Here is a 16,654-nt window from a genome sequence, read left to right as displayed (position 1 = left end):
TGGGACCCCGCTCTGCAATTTAGGAGCCTGCGCTTGGTGAAGAGCAGCAAGCAAATGTGAGTAAATCACAGAGGCAGCTCCTCAGCTCTGCCCCACCCACTAAGACGCCTGCTCAGTGCCCCAAGCTATTCTTAGACTGACATGCCGCCTCTGGGTTGTCACCCAGCCAGGATTCTTTGTGCTCCAAAGAAAGAGAGTCCCAGAAACATTGATTTTTGGATCCATGAGCACCTTCCAGCCTTCAGACCCACAGACAGGAAGAAAGGCATCGTTGGCAGGTGCCAGGTACCCTGGACCCAGCCTCTTGGTAGATGAGGGGCAGGAAAACGAATATGGGGGGTTGGCAATGTCTGGTTATCCCATGCTGAAATGGGGTAAAGGGTCAGAACACACTAGAAATAGTCCTACCTCTAGGCACAGCAGGTGTGTGTGTGTATACAGAGCAGTTACCAAAAAGAGCTTCAAGGAAGAAAACATTTCCATCTGAATGGCAGTGTCTGCACTACAGTGACACGAGATTTGGGGTTAGATGTGGGTGCACCTGCCCAATACACATAGAAAAACATCTGGAGCCATTAAATGTTCCACATTTGGGGAATGTTCTGGATCAATACCAAATGAGGATGTAGATATCTTTCTGCCCAGGGTAAAAATGTGCTTGAAACACGTAAAATCCTTTGGATCTGCCTCCATTTAAAAAGCACAGTTATTCCTAAAGTTTTCAGTTTGCTACCACAGACAGTTTCCTGCTCAAATATAGTAATCCAAAATATCCATCTATAATTCTTAGCATCTGCTCTATACAGAACACCATATTTCGACATTCCATGAAAATTTTTTAAATAAAAGAAGGAAGGAAAGAAGTAAAAAAAAAAATGGAAGGGAGGGAAGACCAAAATAAGTATTCTCTGAGAGTAATTTTTTCTCTGATAGGCCAATAATATATAAATGTTAAAAATATTTACATTGGCAGATTCTTATGTTGGTTAATTGATAGTCTACATATTTTCAGTAGAAGGCTGTTGGCAAAAGCAGGTGAAAACAATTAGTAATGCAATCATTATAGATCAATTTACTGTAAAGGTTAATAGCTCTTTGTTTCTAATAAGATCTCTACTAAACCTTCTGTGAACTGTGATGTTCCTTTGCACTCTTTGCAAACTTTAATAGTTTTTCCTATACCCAGCACAGTTCTTGGTTCAGAGGCATCATTCAATTAAAAAAAGTATTCAATGAATGAGCAAATCAATGTTTACATTTCTAAGAAAACTGCCTAAATGTATACCAGAATATTTGAATTTTATATATCCTGCATTTTACAGCTAGGGCAGGGCCTAGACTCGGTTAACACTTGGCTGTACTGATGACTTTAATTAAGATGTAAATAATGATCATTTACCAAGAAATCAGAACAGAAGCATTTCTTAAACTACTAATCAATAAACCACCCAATAGAAAAATGAGCAAAAGATATGAAAAGGTAAATCACAAAAAAAGAAAATATAGATGACCAATAAACATATGAAAAGATGTTCCCCAAACAAGCAATCAGAAAGTGCAAATTAAAACACCCAGAAGACACACCATGTTTAAACCATCAGACGGGCAGCAGTCAGATAAAATGGCACAGCGTATAGGGGTATGGGCTCTGAAGTCAGGCGGAGTCTAAATCCTGGCTACCACTTGCCAATGTAGGCCCCAAGACAAGATTCTTAACTTCACTAAGCCTGCAGAGGGTTAATAATATTAATTGGTATTGTATTGTGTATGGTAGTCAAAGAGGACTTTATTTCTTTGTGTTATCTTATTTTTTACAATGCATTCCTCTATTGTTTATATAATTAAAATGTAGTGAAGGGGAATAGAGAGTTAATGTTTAATGGATACAGCATTTCAGCTTGGGATGATGGAAAAGTTCTGGAAATGGATAGTGGTGATAGTTGCACAACCATGTAGATGTCCTAATAAGTACACTAAACTGTACACCTAAAAATGATTAAAATGTTAAATTTTATGTTATGTGGATTTTACCATAATAAACAAGTTGTGACTTAATAGAAAATCCTTTGTACCATAACATGTGACAAGAGGAAGACTTTAGTCAAAGATTTAGTCTGTGCCACAGAGTACAAAACTTGATGAGATTTAAGCTGAGTCTTTAAAGACATGCAGAATTTGGATCTGGAAAGCTTGGTGGACAGAGCTTGGAGAAAGAGGCATTGGGGAATGGGGCATCTGCCTAGAGAAGGATAGTCTGGAAAAAAGAAGGGAAACAAAATTAGGTAGATATTCTGTGTGAAGTCAAGCAGTACCCCATTGCTGGAACTTGGCCCTGATCTGCCAGGAGAGAAGGTAATTCCCCCAGCTCCTCCTTCCCCCTTTCTCCAGTCAACAGCCCTCCAGAGATGCTTTCCCCAATGGGGAGGAGCAGGGGAGGTGATGCAGAAGGAGAAGAAAGGGTCATAAAAAGTAGAATCTCCTAATGGCTTGTATTTTTGCTGCAGCTGCTCCTCCTTCAAAGAGCTGCCATGCACCTGGAGGGAGCTTGATTTCCTTCTGAGAATATGCCTTTCAAGTAGATTAAAAACTATTTTCATGAGTTGCGGCTGTTTACATGCAAACCTGTCATTCAGATGATGTGTGCCTTCACAGACGCCCACAGAGGCTTATCAACGGCTCCCTTCTTTTTTTGGATAATTTCCTTTAGGTTCCTATGCAGTGTGTCTGGGCAGGGGAGGGAAGTGAGGGGATGGGGGATGTTTTGTTTCCTCAGCAAGGTGAAAACAGAGATGCAAAGAAGATAATGGAGGTGGGGCCAGAGCAAGAGTCCAGAGTCTCCTTCAGCTGGACTAAGGGCAGGAAGGTCTCAGACGTGAGCGTCTGGTGTGAGCTCTCCTTGAGACAGGCAAGGCTCACCCTTGCCTGCAGATATGACAACTTCCCATAGCACCTGGTTCCTGCCTCCCATTCTTCAGTATTGAGGCCATGGTCTCAGAGATAGAAAGACTTTTTCTAGAAAAGAGCAGGCTGACTTCAGGAAATTGAAGGAGGTATAATAAAGCCTTGAACTCAGCCACTGTAAACACCAAATTCTATAATAAATTTTAAAATGTATGCTGAATTGAATTTTAGTTTTTTTTCTTTTGTCAAAAATTAAAAAGGAAGAAAGACATTAATAAGCCACTGTGATCTAGAAGCTACATTGTTTTCTAAGGCTTATGAAATTAAATGTTAAGTGTTCTCTACATTGAAGATTGATCTAAATTCTAAAAAGATAAAGATATGGTTTATGAGCCTTTGGAAAGAAAAAGTTGGTGCATTCAAAGAAGCACAAGACAAAAATAGATGCCAAACCAATGGTGTGTGTGTGTGATGTGTGTACCTATGTGTGTGTGTATGTATGTGTGTACCTGTGTGTGTGTGCGTGTGCATGTGTGTATTTGGCTGAAGTAGTTATACTGGTCCTAGGTAAATGCCATATTATAATATGTCCATACCAGATGCCATGGATCCAATGTGTCTTGATTTCAGCAAGACTTTTAAAATAATGTCTCTGAACAAAATGGAAAAGCATGGTCAGGATATTAACAAATATAAGCCGACAACAATATTGCCCCAAGATTATAACTTTTATAAATCTAGGTTTCTTCATGTATATAAGAAAAAAGTTGAATTAGATATCCACTAAGTTCTTTTCCACTTCTTCAGCCTGTGATTGTATCACTTCAAGGAAGTTCTCAAAAGGTATCTCCCAAGATTTTTCAAGGCCCAGGCCTGACTTGTGTAAAAACGTAGGAGATGTGCTTACAAAGCCAGAGAAGACAACAAGGGGAAGTACACTTGTGGCCTAGAGGATAGAGTCAGCATTCAAAGTTACCCACTCTACCCCCGCCAACCCCCAGCAAAATCAATAACACCATAGTTTGACATCAATGAGATAAAATGTAACAGAATAAAGTTTTGATTTAAAAAACTCATTCCATAAAGTCCACATATCAGAGATCTATCTTGGTAGTAGTTCGGATAAAGAAGTCACAGGGATTTAATTAACTTTAAATTAAGTACCAAATATCAGAATGGTATGTGTCAAGCCTGGGTGCAAAGGAGGACTTGGTACAGGCTAGGCTGTATTAATAAAACATAGGGTCCAAATCAAATGGCATCATTACCCCCACTCCATATTCTACCCTGAATTTGGAGTATTGGGCACTACCCATTGAGAAGGACATTAACAAGGCAGAAAGTATCTAGGGAACAGGAAAAGATGACAGGAAGACATCTTAAAGGTGTGTGGTAAGGACCAAGGTCTCATCTGGCCACCTCCACCCACTGGTCTCCTTGCTGTCACCCTTTCCACCCAGCTGAGCTCTTTCCCAGCATCTGTTCAGCATGGATGCCAGTTCTTGCTTGAAAAAACAGGATAGAAACATACCATCTCCCAAGGGAACCACCTTCTGATTGGCCTATTGCAAATTTCTTCCTTACCCTGAATGGAAATCTCATTCCCTATGACCCTTCGATTCACTGGCCCAGATTCTATCACTCTGGGCCCGTGCAGGTAAAATCTAATTCCCCTTCTACATAAATAGCCCTTCAAATAAGCCAAGAGAAGAGACAGTCACCACCTCCTTACCCCCAAAAAAACCCTTCCAAGTAAAACTGGTCTGTTTTAAAAAGTGAATCTACAAGAAGTTGTAGCTTTCTGTCCTCCATGTGTCCTGGAGATAAGGCCTGACTGGGATTCTTACCCCCTTGCACAGGTCAGAAGCAACCATGAGTGGTGAGAAGCTCACGGTGATGTGACCTCATTGATATTGCATCTGGCCTGTCATCCAGGGCCTACAGTCTTAGAAATTGGAGTGATGACTCCTAAATGTGACTTTTCTGATACATTAGGGTATTTCTAGTTTACACAAAATTCTCAAAACACTATTTTATCTCACATTAATTTCAAAAATAGACATATGCCCTAGAGCACTTTAAAAACACTATCAAAATTCCAGGTCTCAATTCCAAACAAGCAGAAATCATTGGCTCATTTTGCCATTTTTCTAGTCTAAAATCCCTTAATAATCTTACATTTTCTTAATATACTCTGAATGTTATGTGGATTCCTATTCTATATCTGACAGCCATTTATGTATTTTTAAATTCTGCTGCTGGTATTACTACAAATTTCCATTTATCTTATATTTATTTGAGTGCCTGTTTTGTGCTTGATACCTTGAAATACATGACAAAAACAAAATCAAAAATCTACAGTGAATTTGTTCAGACTGTGGTATGAAATGAAATCCCAAATTTATAAAGAAACACTGAGCTACAAACTGCCCAAAAGGTAGTTTGGCTGATCTGCCTTTAGAGGGTACAGAATTGGAACTCATCCTCCATCAACCCCATTTTTTCACAGGCCTAAAAAAGACCAGGAAGTGCTGGTGGGGTGTCCTCATTGATATTTTATAGCCTGTTTTTAAAACCCAACTTGTTCAAAGTAAATAAAATGTTGCTTGTGTAAGTAATTAATCAGAAATTACTTGGAAGGTTTATTATGAGGCCAATAGCAGGCAGTCTCCTGAGGCACTCAGCAAACTCTCTCTCTCAGTAAATAATTATTTAAGTTAAAATTATTTACTAAATTAAGTCATTCCTTTTGTGATATCTCTGAGACTTCAAGTAATTGCCTAGGTTTGCTTTAGTTTGGTGTTTTATAAAGAAAAAACAGGGCTACATAATGAATTAACTGTGCAATTAACTATAAATTTAGCACTCCAGAAACACATTTTAATGACTAGGAACAGGTACAAAGCGCCATGTGTGTGATTGTGTGTGTGTGTGTGTGTGTGTATTTAAACCTAGGTGTAATTTTCCATCTTAATGCAGCAAGGCTTGCAAAATGTTAGCACAGCATAACTTATTACTTTCCATTTACAGAGAGTCAGTAATATAGAAAGCCCATTTTAGGCAGAGCCATAGCCACAGGCCTCTGCCCTGGGCTCATGGTGAGATCTGCTTTGGCCTTGAGGCAGGGCCACCTCCTTCCTTTCACTGTTGAGCTCTCACAAAAAGGATAGCCTTCCCTGCACCCTCCTGGAGTTTGGAGAATAATGATCTGATGCCTAGAGCTTCCTCCCTTTCTCCAAACCAAGACTCTTCCTTGTTATAATTGTGAAGAGAGAAATGATGAAAAGTAGGGTCTGGGTTAATGAAAGCCTGAATTCATCTCATCAAACATCTGTACCATGCAAGAGTATATCCTTGCGCTTTATGATTTTCCACACACTTTTGGGTTTATAGTTTTGTAACAGGAAGGAAGCATCTACCATGTGCCAAGCACTTGGCTTCCTTCCATGATGCATGGAATAAAAGGATGTGCCTCTGTGCGTGGAGACAGACATCTACCTCCTGACCAGTCGTCAAGACTGGCCACTGCAGTGCTGACAGACAAAGGAACCATGGACTTGGTGGTGAGATGATACAGGGGACACTCTTCGGGCCTTAAGAAGGAAACCTTCCACCCACCAACCAACCATTTCAGACAAATGGAGTCTGAGTCCATTTTGGAAGAACTTTACAGGAGGAAATTCTATTTGCATTTTCAATTGTTCAAGTTACTTACAGCTAATCAATCTGTGATATTGTCAAGCACTATGAGCCAGCTCTGGAGGGGAAAAGGAGCTTACAGTCTCATAGAGACATGAGATATAAACAAATGTCTCATTATGCACACAAACACCCCCATGTGGCAAGCACTGGGGTCCTTCAAGCATGTTATATCATGTAATCCTCATGACAGCTCCATGATATTGGTGTGGTGTCACCTCACTGGGGGGAAGATGAAGGCCTTTCCATGAGATGACCTCTGCCTACACAGATGGATCTTTGCTGTTGCCCTCTATTTGTTCGGTGCTCCCCAGTGAAGGTGATATACAGGGCCTCCTCCACTTCTCCATCTCTTGTTTCCTGTGGAAGGATGCCAAAAGGACTCACAATGTGTGGAATGTGACAATGTGCCTTGTGTGTAGCTTCTTTGTAACACAGCCAAAATTGGGCTTCCTCTCTCACTTTCACACACACACACACACACACACACACCCTTCCAACAAGGAGAAATCAGGAATTTATTCAAAATGCTGTCTAAGGCACATTCTCTACCTTTGCTTGAAACATAAAGACCAAAGTTCAAATGAGCTCCCCAAATCCCCCATTTATTAATTAGGTTTCTGTAGTTAGTTGCTTTGGTACAATTGCTAAAGGCAGGGAAGTAAAACACATGTGTTGTAAAAAGAAATCATTTTGCCAACAAGGGTTAAAATAGAAAAGTTTGGATCTTCACCCTATGTAGACACATTAGTTAGCCAGAATGCTCATTCCCCTAACAGGCCAAACAAGGCCTCACATGATCAGTGACATCTCTTTTTGCTCCTAGAGATTGTGTTGTGGTACACAAACTTGCTTTCTGTTTCCATGCCAACTCCAAAGGCTTTTGCTCAGCCCTTCTTGGCCTCTTCGCAGCACTTGATCCTACTGAGCACCCTACTGCTTCATTCAACAATATCCATAGCACCTCCTCTATGCCAGGCACTCTGCTTGGTGTTCAGACATGATCCCCATCCTCAGAGAGCTCAAGGACTATCAGGTGAGGCCAACATCGCTGAAACTCACTCTAATGCAAAGTGAGGATGAGACAGATGTGGGTCAAGATTACAGTGGCAGGGCTTCGAAGCCATGTTAGGGATTTGGTAGATTATTCTAAGAACAATGAGATGCTATTGATGGGTTTTCATAGGAAAAATTATGATTGGACTTGCATTATTCAAGGATCACTTAGGTTATGTTAAAATAAGTAAATAAAACACCATTAGAGTGAATGGATTGGAGCATGACAAGAGGAGCCCCTGGAAGATGACTCAGGGGGCTACTGCCATTGTCTAGGAAAGAGAGGATGGCTGCCAGGCCTAGAGTGATGGCAGAGGAGAGAGAAAGTCATGGAGGACATGGCGAGTCCATAGACATGGGAAGGGAGGGACCTAGCTCCTGGCTGGACAGTGAAGCCTTCCCTGAGCTGTGGGCATGGAGCAGGCTGTAAAGGGTAGGGATGTTGATTTCTGTCCTGCTTATGTTGGGCATGAGGTCCCTGTGAGGTCTCCCAGGGGAGCCTCTAAAAAGCATCTATAGCTCAGTGACCTGCGCTGGAGTGACATATTTGGGAGTCCTGGCCCTATGGTTGATAGCTGAAGCCGTGGGAATGGCTGAGATCACCTTGAGAGAGTGTAGAATGCCAAGTGAAGAGGCCCTCAGTACAGAGCCCTCCAGACAGCCCTCTTAAGTCCCACCAGTTACCCAGCCCTATCAACAATTATTCCCTTAGCAGTTTCCTCAATCTGTCCCCCTTTCCTTCCCACTTCCACTCTCCAAGCTTAGGCCCTAACCACTTTTTTAAAATGACTGCAACAGTCTGGTCTCAGGAGTCTCACTCACTCCCTTCTATTTAATTTTCTCATCATTGCCAAACTCATTTTCCTAATGCTTGGCTCCTGTCATGTTGTTTTTCTCCTTCAAAACCTTCACAGTCTTCTTATTTCCTGCACAATAAAGCATAGTTAGTTCACCTGGATGCAGAGCCTTCCATACGATGGGCTAGCTGACATAGGCGTGCCTTCGCTGCTGTCCTCTACCTGTTCTGTGCTCTCCATCAAAGGTGATATACGGCACCTCCTCCACTTCTACACCTCTTACCTGCTAAGGAGGAATGCTGAAAGGACTCATGATGTGTGAAATAAGAGGATGTGCCTCTGGGTGGGGAGACAGACATCTACCTCCTGACATTGGTTTCTCCCTAGTCTTTAAAACAGGCAATACACACAAGAAATAAGTAGACTATATACTATGTCAGAGGGTGATAAGTGCTGTGTAGAAAGACAGAGCCAAGTAGGAGACTGGGAGTGCTGGGGGTGTGATTTGTTTTAAGTTGACCAGGGCAGACTTCACCATGAAGGTGCCATTTGAGCAAGACTTGGGGAGATGAGGGCTGAAGCATCTCACCCCTGGGGAAAGAGTGTTTCTGGCAGGGGGACACCAAGTGCAAAGCCCTAGGCAGGAGCATGCCTGCCACATGCAACGAACAGGAAGGAGGCCAGTGTGGCAGGAGTGGAGTGAGAGAGGGTGCAGGCAATGGGAGATGATAAGAGGAGTAATAGCAGGAAGGGGTCAGATGGAGCAGCACCCGGATCGCCCCAGTGGAAGATTCGGGGCAGGGGAGTGATTTAACTTTTGCCATAAAAGCAGCCCTCTGGCTGCTGCAGGAGAATAAGCCACAAAGGGTGAGGGTAGGAGTGAGGGGCTGGGGAGAAGGCTAGTGCAGTAGTCCAGGCAGAGGACTGTGTCCGGGCCCAGGACAACAGAAGCACTGGGAGAGGTGGTGGGAGGGGCTGAATTCTGAATTGATCTCACAGACGTGGAAACAGGACTTAAAGATGGAATGAATGGGGAATCCATGAGAGAGTGAGAGCAGTCGAGGTTTTTGGTATGAGCTCCTGGGAGGAAGCGATTGTCATCTGAGTTGGGAAATTATCATTTGAGTTGTGGGCAGGGCATGTTTGGGGGATAGAATATAAGTTCAGTTTTGAACTTGCTAAATGTGTGATGTACATTAGACATTCAGGAGAAAATGCTGTGTGGCCAGTTATGTACATGAATCTGCAGTTCAGGAGAAAGATTGGTGCTGCAGATAGAAATTTGGGTTCAGATTATAAAGACTTTCCTCTATAATAACAATAATAAAAACTACTCTCCCCTCTTCTCATCACCGCCATCACCTCTACCCCACTATTGATAATTGCTATGTGCCAGGCACTGTGCTAATTATTTTACTCATATTACCTCATTTACTTCTCATAACAACCCCATGAAGCAGCTACCAGAATTCCCATTTTTAGAGATGAGGCATCTTAGGCTTTGAAAACTTGCATATCTTGCCCAAGCTCACACAGCTGGAAAGAACTTCATGCTCATGCCGTGAAGAGCCATTAAAAAAATTGAGAATAACACCACCAAATGTTCATTTTAGATGAATTGCTCTGAGGATAGCATAGCAGCTAGAATAGGATGGTTGGAGACCAGTGAGGAGACCACTGCAATAACTCAAGAGTCCAAGCAAGAGGTGACATAAGACAAACTCAGGCTGTGGCTGCAGGAATGGGAAGGAAGGAATAGGACCCAGGAGTTACTAGGTAGCAGAACAAGGCTTGGGGGCTGACAGGGTTTGGATATTTGATCCTGCCCAAATCTCATATTGAATTGTAATCCCCATTGCTGGTGGTGGGGCCTGGTGGGAGGTGTTTGAATCACGAGAGCAGAACCCTCATGAATGGTTTAGGCCATTCCCTTGGTGATAGGTGAGTTCTCAGTCTGAGTTCACATGAGATCACCCACCCTCTCTCTCTTGCTTCTGCTCCGCCAGGTAAAGTGCCTGCTCCCTCTTTGCCTTCCGCCATGATTGTGAGCTTCCTGAGGCCTCCCGAGAAGCTGAGCAGATGCCAGCACCATACTTCCTGTACAGCCTGCAGACCTCTAAGCCAATTAAATCTCTTTTCTTTATAAATTACCCAATCTCAGCAAGGCAAGAATGAAAGAATGGCTAGTACAGGGACCTATTGCAGTGGGGGCATAAGGAAAAAGTCCATGATGTCTATAGGCTCCTGGCTGGGGGAACTGATTGAAGGGTGGTACCCTTTGGTTGAGATGGGGAACACAGGAGAAGAGTCAGGACCTGAGTCCATAAGGAGCCCCGCAGGCCAGTGCAAAAGGGACACCCAAGCAAGCAGGGGCGATAATGCTGGACGATAGGCTGGGATCAACCAAGGTAAGTCTTTCCTGTGAGGCTTAGGAGGTTAACTTTGCTCTGCAGACAAAGACGCCATTAAGATTCAAGCCAGATAAATGTGGTTACATGTAAGAATCAAGTCTTGTAATTCTTTAAGTCCTATGAGGACAGGACCTGGGTTTCCTGTGTGACATGTACTGCACAACCGTCTATGCACAGCAGCTACTTAATACCATAAACAACACTCTTGCCCCTATCCTTTTTTTCCCCATTTATTGGGCATACTTGCAGAAGATTCTTTTTTCAGATGCAAGAACATTGTGAGTTGAATAAGCTGACTAAATCCATTCACTATTTCTATAGAATATTTTTAAAATCTAACTTATAACAAGTAACAGCCTCCTGACTCCTCCACAACTCGCTACTCCCCACCACCCCTATTGTCTGTCCTGGCTGGGATAATGGGTAATTGTGTTTCAACATGCATTATGCTAAAACGCTTCTCATTGCCCGGCTTCAATCATCACCAAAACCCAGGTCCTAATCTAACTTCATTGTCATTAAGCCACCAAACCAGCTGCTGCAGTGAAAACAGGCAGGCAAAGGAAAAAGGCTTAGGAGAAGAGTGACATTTCTCTGAGAAACAAAAGAACCATCTCTGATCAAGTGACCTGCATGAGAGAAGAAGGAGAGAGCTCCCAGAGCTGACTAAACTGAAATTGCCAGTTAGGCCCTCTTCTCATTAGTTTTTCTTTCACACTTCACATTAGCTCAGTGAAAGGAAGATGAATTAAGAGTTAAATGCACCAAAATAACTAAAGCAATCTTTAAATAAGGCTTAAATGTGCTTTATGTTTCTACCAACACCCTCTTCCTGTCTCACTCTCCTCTCTCCCTCATGCTGGTGCTGCTCCTTCCTTTGTGCCTTCTCTTTGTCTCTTTTCTCCCTTGTTGATTCTGTTCTCTCTCTACGTGCTGTTCTGTCCTCTGCTTCTATGGTTTCTTCACTCCAATAGCTGCCCTCTCTTTAAAACTCCTGTACCCTTCAGCTCTGGCCCACCTGGGCACCCTCCTTCACATCTTTCTCTTCCCACTCCCTCTGCTGTCCTCAGACCTCCTTCTTCCCATCACACCCCTCTTCCACACCCATGCTTTCTGCCTTCCCGTATCTGGCCTCAGATGGCACCAGAAGCCAAATTTCTAGTGACGGAAAGCCCATTGTTGCCTGATGAAGGCAGATTATATAAACGAGGCAATTGCTTCAATACATAATTAAAATAAGCCAAATGAAGCAGCAAAACAAGACAGATTCATGGTTTGGAGATCTAAGGATGAACCCTTTGCAGAAGACAGTCCTCCTTCCCTCACCCCAGCTGGCACTGCGCCCTAGAAGCATATTGACTGGCCTATCAATTCTCAAATTCTAGATAGATGGGCTGGTGATAAACGATGACCCCGCAGCCCCTTTCTCAGCCCTGCCAGGCCCAGTTAATGCACACTGAACCATCCCCCATTTTGAAAGACCTTTCTGGGATTGTTTATCTCTCTCCCCTTTCCACTTTTGTTTCCAGCTACAGGGAACTCCTAAGTGGAAAATCGATAGGCTCTTTAATTACCGGCCCCCAATTCATCAGGGCCTCAACTGTAATTACTCTGCCTGAGCCAGAAGCCAATAAGCAGAGACCGCCAGGCACTGGACAATGTGCAAGACAATCAGACCAGAGTTTGTGGCTCAGCCTGGGGGGAGCCTTGTGAGGCTGCCTGCTCACCTTCCTACTATGGCTTTCCTGTCCCCTTTCCCTGATCAGCAGCAGGGGAGAGGCAGTCCCTAAAGAGATCCCAGAGCACAACTGGTAGGGGGCATGGGATGGACACAAAGCCAATCCTTCTACTCTCTCGCAGGCTCTTGACTCAGTCAACTGCCTCTAAAACCTTGCTTCTCAAAATGTGGTCCCAGGACCAGCAGCTTCAGCATCCTGTGGAAAACAGACACATAAAAGCTCAAGCCCCAACACAGATGCACTGAATCAGGTTCTGCATTTAACAATATCCCCACATTGAAGGATGAGAAGCACAGTTTGAAAATACATCCTGGTGTTTGTTTGCTTTGCTAGGGCTGGAAGGGAGTAGTGACTGTGCTCTCAGTACCTGTTTCATGGCCTGTCAATACTTATATCACCTAGAAGGGTTTCTTTAGAGTCTTTTTATTTAGGGTATGAAGGGCCCATAAATGCTAAAATGTTATTTTCCACTCCATGGCATCTTCATTCTTTTCCCTCCACTTCTGAGCGCTCCCCAAAGGCAGGTAGGTAAACTGAGGACCTGAGGGTTGATTGTCCACACTAGATTCTTTCCTTCTCTTTCTTCCATGATGAAGCCTGACCAGCTATGTGCACAGATGCAGAATCCTGTTCCTAGGGCCCCAGGACCCCTAAAGCTGTTGTGTTTCTGATTCCTGCCCTCCTCAGCTCTTGGGACTCTCGAAGGCTGAGTATCAGGGAAACCCACAGGGCTCCTCTCAGGAGCTAAGTTGGTACCATGGGATGATGCTGGGATGTCATAAGAGATGCTCTCATGGGGTCCCCTTTAAAGAGTGGGGGCTGATTACATTATTTTCCCCAGGAGGACAGGAATTCATCTTTGGGATGGCTCAGAATAAATGACTTATCTGTGATGGGTGAGGTCATAATCTGTGTGTGTCTGGGGCTTATTCCTCCTTCCTGCTACTGAAGGCCAAGAGTGGTGGCAAAATGAGCTCAGATTCTCTGTCAGAACACTGAGCAGGCTGTGTTTCTGGCGAGGGAGAGCTGGGATGCAACTGCCCTACTTCCTGCACACACATCAGTGAAGCTTCGTGTCTGAGCACGGAGCTATTGACTCAGCTGATCAATTTCCGAGTAACAGGCAGCCAGGCCCATGAAAAATGACTCTGTTGCCCATTGCCCATCCCCCGCAGACATTGGCCTTGGCTAATGCAAATGGAACAATTCTCCATTTAGGAATTGCTTCTAAGCTCCTCTTTGTCCTTCTGCTTCCTAGACCTAGGCTTTCCCACCTGAGCCCTCTCTGGTCTTCTCTTTCGCTTTTGTCTCTCAAAGCTCATGCACTCCCTCAGCCTCAACTACCACTTTTAGGAAGATGAGTCCTCAAGATTCTCCATTTTCCATTCTTAACCTAAATTTAAACCCACTTGACTTGCTGGGCATTCCTGTCTGATGGCCTAATAATCATTGCCTTTAAACTCAAGATATCTCAAATCCAAACCTTCCTCCTCCCACATCTGCCTCCCCTTCCCCCTGGTTGCTGTTTTCTCATTCCTGTGAAGGACACCCAGGCTTGCATTCTAGTTGTCATGGCTTGTACATTCCTGTTTATGCTCAGTCCTGGAGGTACTACCTTTCAAAGAGGTCTTGCCCATCCCTCTCTTTCTGTTCCCATTTTCACCTCCTTTATTCAGATCCTGTTGATGTTGTACCTGTGTGATTGTGACGGCCCCTTTGTGGAACCCGCCGTACCCCCCGCCCCCAACCAAGTCCTTCCATAATGCTAGTGAATCTCAATCCAAGCTGCAAATAGAATCATTCAGGGAGCTTTTATAAAACACCAATGAGACCAATGATTAGGATGAATTAACCAGAAAAGCTGGACATGGGGCCCAGGAGTTGGTCATTTTAAAGCCTGCTCAGGTGACTCTAATACTTAGCCAGGTGAAGACCACTGCTCTAGCCAATCTAGACCATTTGCTACGTGCAACCAACTTCTGTCCACATCGTCCTTTGTCATTTTGCCGTCACCCTTCCTTCTGCCTAGGATGACTTCCACTTCTCCCTCCATAGATGAAAATGCTCCCTATCCTTCCAAGCTGAGCCCAATGTTACCCGCTCTGTGACCCTTCTATTACAGAGCCCTCCTCAGAACTACTATAGCACTTACTTATACATTAGCCATACTGCATGCCCTGGCCTTCCTTGTACTATGCTCTGTGGTCTTGCCATATCCTCTTTATCTAAATGCCACCTTCTTGAAAGACTAAAACATTTCTTAGAGCATTTATCTTGGAGCCAGAAGAGCTAAATTTGTGTTCTGACACCTCATAAATAAAACTCTGGCTGTGAGACTTTGGATAGGTTTTTTAAAATCTCGGTTTCCTGTTCTGCAAAATGGGAAGCATGATTCTTATCTGTTTTATAAAAGTTCTAGTAGAGTAGGGAGGGAGGTAGAGGGACAAGGGTTGAAAAACTAACTATTGGCTACTATGCTCGGTACCTGGGTGATGAGATTAATCATACCCCAAACCTCAGCATCACGCAATATACCCAGGTGACAAAACTGCACTGTACCCCATGAATCTAAAATAGAAGTTGAAATCATTTTTAAAGTGTTCATCATTAGTAGTCTAACAGTGATTTTTGCCCTTCATGTTGTTTAACAGTGGCTTGGACAAATTAAGTGCTTAATAAGCGGGTGTTGAATAAAGACGTGAATATATCTACATTTTTATCATAGACTTTTTTTCTCCTCCTGAAAATAATTTCAAATTAGAAAATCAATGCACTAAGGTGTGGGACCTAAGGTCATGGGCCCAGCGCTTCCTACAGTGGAGTCAGGCACAGAGACATCTGCTTTCCTAACTACCCTTGTCAAAGGCCCTTGCTGTGACATTTAAACCACGTCCCTTTGTCCCTTTTGTCAGGTATCAAAACCAAAAGCACAGATGTCACAGTTTCTGTGTCTGCATGCAGGGTGTCCTCATGGGTGAGCGCACATGCATACACACACACAGCTAATAAATTGTTCTGCCCTTCGTAGATACCTGCATAATCGAGAAAGCCAGCTTCCCCCAGCAAGTGCTCTCAGAACCAGCACTCCAGGGACAAGGACTGAGCCTGGAGATTGTGGTCTACAGCTCTTAGTAACACATGGCAGAGTGTTCTGTTCACGTAAGTATCAAAGATGCCTACTGTCAGTTGTTAGCAGCTGGTCCCTTTTGGCTCAGCCATTGAATGAGTTAATAATAAAATGTATTTTTCAAGAGAGGGGCATGAGTGTGGGGGAATTCTGGAGCAGTGAAAGCTGAATTTCGAGGAGCCTGAGATCATGGGTGAAACAAAATATCATGTAGAGCCAAGGGCATCTGCCAAGCAACTCCCTAAAGCTCTGCCCCAGTCCTTCCCCAGCACCCCCTGTCCTGGCCGTCTCTGGCCTGCATTCCACAGCCTTCACTCTCATTTAAATGCTCATTTATGTTTCTGGATGAATAATCCCAGAAACAACTAGATTAGAAGAGTCCTTTATCCTGAGTTGCAGCACTCACACTAATGAGAAAGCATTATCTTATTCATCCCCTGAAACTCCAGAGAGGAGGTGGAGACCTGGGTAGGGGAAGGAGGTGGCCAAGGTCACAGGTAGGCAACTGCAAGGAGCAGGAAAGTGAGGGGCAAGACCCACGGTGTTTGTCAGGGCTAGGCAGTTTAGTAGGCTGGGTCCACCTGGGCTTGCGGCAAAGCCACAGAGACTTTTATCTCTCCTCGATGGGTCTGGTAATATTCTCATTCCATCCTAAATAGACCAATAAACTGAGACCGCATAACCCTGAGGGGTCAGACAAACCCAGAATGTCGTTAGGTGTTAGAAGGGCTTGGGAGATCTGTCACATGGCCATATCATGTAAACAGAAGCCCAGGGGATTATATGACTTGTCTAACGTAACACAGGTCATTTATGGCCAAGGCAAGCCTAGAATGCAAGTTTTCCGACTCCATCCAGTGCTTCTCCAGCATGCAGACATACACTTAGACTCTGTTAGGTGCTGGGCAAGAGAACTATCCCTGA

The 16,654-nt window shown here is 43.8% G+C and overlaps 1 protein-coding gene across 1 annotated transcript in view; it reads right to left on the bottom strand.

Moving 5' to 3' along the window:
* The window catches only part of TNR (tenascin R), a 434,051-nt gene that overhangs the window by 392,646 nt on the left and 24,751 nt on the right, over positions 1–16,654 (bottom strand). The gene's annotated exons all lie outside the window — the stretch shown is intronic.

This window comes from Pongo abelii, chromosome 1 (genome assembly GCF_028885655.2).
Source record: "Pongo abelii isolate AG06213 chromosome 1, NHGRI_mPonAbe1-v2.0_pri, whole genome shotgun sequence".
Classification (NCBI taxonomy): Eukaryota; Metazoa; Chordata; class Mammalia; order Primates; family Hominidae; genus Pongo; species Pongo abelii.
The sequence above is the reverse complement of the archived record's forward strand: the minus strand, read 5'-3'. Positions and strand labels throughout refer to the sequence as shown.